The following is a 3,735-nucleotide window of genomic DNA, read 5'->3' as shown; positions in this document are numbered from 1 at the left end:
ACTGGCGTTGGCCTAGCCTTTTATTAAAAATCGGGACTATAAGGCAGCAGCTGTCCTTCTAGTCGCTTTCTACGATATGTAAGATTCTGAGTAAACATCTACAAAGGCTCAACTCCTTACGTGGACTAATTTCTGATACTTGTCTGCGCAATTAATTGTTTATAAGGTAATTACGACGCCCATTCACTATGATTTGAGAAGGAGGGTCCATTTACCAAAGGTTATACAGTGAATCCATTGCCAGTTAATATACCGACGAGCTAAAAGATTGATAAACTTCTGAATTATGATTTTCTAATAAAATTAAACACAAAAAAAAAGCTTCAACACATTCGGAAATTATTTTAAAATGGTCATTCTAACATTCAATTATATGTTATCAGTATATTATTACTATCAATGTCACCAATATTATCATTACTAGCAGTAGTCTTTGTTTGATATATTCTTAATAACTTTGCCTATATTATGATGAGAATCAAACAATAATTAAATAAAAGATAAAACCGTGATCATCATCAAGTAAAGAAAAAAAAACAAGTAATTATGAATGATTGATGGAAAAGCCATTGTATCATACAACCACTCTCCAACAACTGGTCAAGTTCCACAGATCGTCTTAAGACGGTATGAAGGCCGAAGTGATTACACCAATGTCTGGATCCTCAGTGTAGCTCTCTCTCTCTCTCTCTCTCTCTCTCTCTCTCTCTCTCTCTCTCTCTCTCTCTCTCTCTCTCTCTCTGAGCTGTTGGCCTCCAAAGTCCTTGATTAATACAGTTGAGCAAAGTTTAGAGATATCCTGAATGCATTATATTCTGTACATGTGCGAGATTTCGTTGTAGTTTGTGCCCAATTTGTATCACATTATTAAAGTTCGAGGCAGGCCTTGGTGCATATCCTATAGATAGGGAAAAGGCCATTTTTGTTGACATTTTACATTTTCCTTTTTAAAAAAGGATCTAAAAGTATAACATTATATTTGAAATAAATCTATAGATGCATCCTGATTTATTCATCAAGATTTGCAAACTGATTAAAACTTTTAAGAATATAGATTTGTGAGGAATGTGTATTTTCAAAAAAAGATAATTTAAGAAAAATTTACTTTCATGGGCATGAGAAGGTTAAAGAAATCCTTGTATAAGTGATCCGGTACCAAATAGAATTATCAATAAAGTAAGCTCATAGACTAGAAGGCCTAGAATTTTAAAGAGAGCGAGAGAGAGAGAGAGAGAGAGAGAGAGAGAGAGAGAGAGAGAGAGAGAGAGAGAGAGAGAGAGAGAGAGAGAGAGAGAGAGAGAGAGAGAGAGGAAGCTATATTTTGAGAATAAAAACTATAAATGAGACCAAATTTAATGTAATTATGTAAAAAATAAAGAAAAGCAAGAGAGAGAGAGAGAGAGAGAGAGAGAGAGAGAGAGAGAGAGAGAGAGAGTTGAGAAGTCATCCGGTATGGCATGCTAAACCTTCATCAATCAGATAATATCTGACAAACTGCAGAAGGCTTCCGTAGCGTGCCTTGAGCACATAATCTTATACCAATTTGGAAACTTTTTACAACCTATTTTGGAGGCTGTAGAGAGACTGGCATATCCATATTTAAGGAATAGATGAAGAGGCCTACTAAGCGAAAAAGATTACGTAATGAAAAGGTATTTGGGTTTTTGGGTGTCTACAGCTTTTGGGATGATAAGCATCTCAAACGAATGGTAGAGTAGAAAATTAATTGGAAATCTTTAGTTTTATATTCATAATCTTTTTTCAGTATGAGTTAGCTACTCTCAACGTCTGTTGTTTGGCAGTTAAGTGGGTGGAATACGTAGTTATTCTTTAATTACCTGTTTATTAACCATACTATCAAACACACACGCATACAACAAGCAAAAGAACATGACAGTCAACAATCAGAGAAATGCAACACAAAACACCTTTACGTTGACAAGATGGTGATGATAATGATGATACCTTTCCATCGTAATGAAGGTCAAAAGGAGGTTGAATAATACACAACAGATAATGTTCGAGGTAATAAACAGGAGGAAGAATTTCTATACAATCTGAATTATTTACTCACAGTGAAGGGAGAAGGTCTTGTGAGGAACCTGTTAGCTGGAGAAGGTTGAGAGTGGGCCAGAGAATTGGAGGGTGAGATAAGGTGAAGGATGATATGGAGAGAAGAGGTTTGGTGGATGAGGATGCCTTTATTGGAAGGCATTGTAGAGGGCGTCTCAGGCAACCGGCCCCTTAATGTAGTGATAACGGTGGGAAAGAAGGAGAAGGGAGAAGTGAATAGGAGAGAAGAGACTTGGAACGGCGGCCAACAGGTATAAAAGAGAGGGTTGTGAATTGGGAGCCACTTTAAGCAGACTTTTAGAATGTGCCATAATCGTAACTTCTTCCATCTATCCAGCCTTCAACTCCTCGATCATTGAATAAACAATCAAATGTAGCTTTGATTCTCATTTTCATCTAGAAGAAACTAAGTTTGATATACTGCAGCAAAAGATTGCTCAATTACCAGCGATTGAAAGGTCGAGTTTTGAGGTATGGCAAACCATTGGTCAAGTCTCTCTCTCTCTCTCTCTCTCTCTCTCTCTCTCTCTCATTATATCAGCATGCTTAGTGTACGCCGCTTACAGTAATTGTCACATTGCAGGTTCTTCCTGCATAACTTGATATTTTACGTAAATGCTCAAAATATCATCTTTAACTAACTCAACCAATAGAATTACGATGGAAAATAAGAATAAGAAAACCTTAACACAAAGAGGAAATTTATTTATAGACACCGCGAGAATTTTTCAATATACAGTAGATAGTTCAATCTTCGGCAGTATTTCATAGGAATTTTTCAGAGAGGAGATTAATGAAGAATAAAATGAGTTGTTGAGTATTTGTTATTCTATTGATGTAGGGTGAATGACATAACACACATTGATCTGAGTACAGGAAATTCTTTAAGGAATAAATGCAGTAGGTTGGCCAGGGCACGAGCCACCTGTTGAGATACTACCACTAGAGAGTTATTGGATCCTTTGACTGGCCAGACACTAAGACATTGGATCCCTCTCTCTCTCTGGTTAGGTCTAATTTTTCTTTTCCTACACTTACACCGAATAGTCTGGCCTATTATTTACACATTCTCGTTTTTCCTCATACACTTAACAACACTGAGATTACCAAACACTTCTTCTTCGATCCAGAGGCTAATTACTGTACTGTAATTGTTCAGTGGCTACTGTCCTCTTGGTAAGGGTAGAAGAGACTCTTTATCTATGGTAAGCAGCTCTCCTAGGAGAAGGACACTCCAAAATCAAACCATTGTTCTCTAGTCTTTGGTAATGCCATAGCCTCTGTACCATGGTCTTCCACTGTCTTGGGTTAGAGTTCTCTTGCTTGAGGATACACTCGGATACGCTGTTCTATGTTATATTTTTTTTCTTCCTCTTGTTTTTTTTAATGGTGTGTTGGGCAAGCGTAATAGAAAGGCCATGAATGGCTGATGGTTTATCAAGAGGTTGTCTTTTCCTTATCTGATTCGTTTAATTTTCAAAACCATCCTTACTGTCCTCCCTTCAGTTGAAGTGGCTGTCCTGAAGGGTATTTACCCTTGCATGGTGTATCGACTCCTCCGTGTTGACCAGTTTTCGGCCTTTTTTTCTATAGTCTATGGGTTTGATCAATCACTTTATTTATATTTCTGTAGATATTGTACGTTATCATTCTTGTTAATTT

Source organism: Palaemon carinicauda, chromosome 11, assembly GCF_036898095.1.
Source record: "Palaemon carinicauda isolate YSFRI2023 chromosome 11, ASM3689809v2, whole genome shotgun sequence".
NCBI classification, from domain to species: Eukaryota; Metazoa; Arthropoda; class Malacostraca; order Decapoda; family Palaemonidae; genus Palaemon; species Palaemon carinicauda.
Note: the sequence above shows the minus strand (reverse complement) of the source record.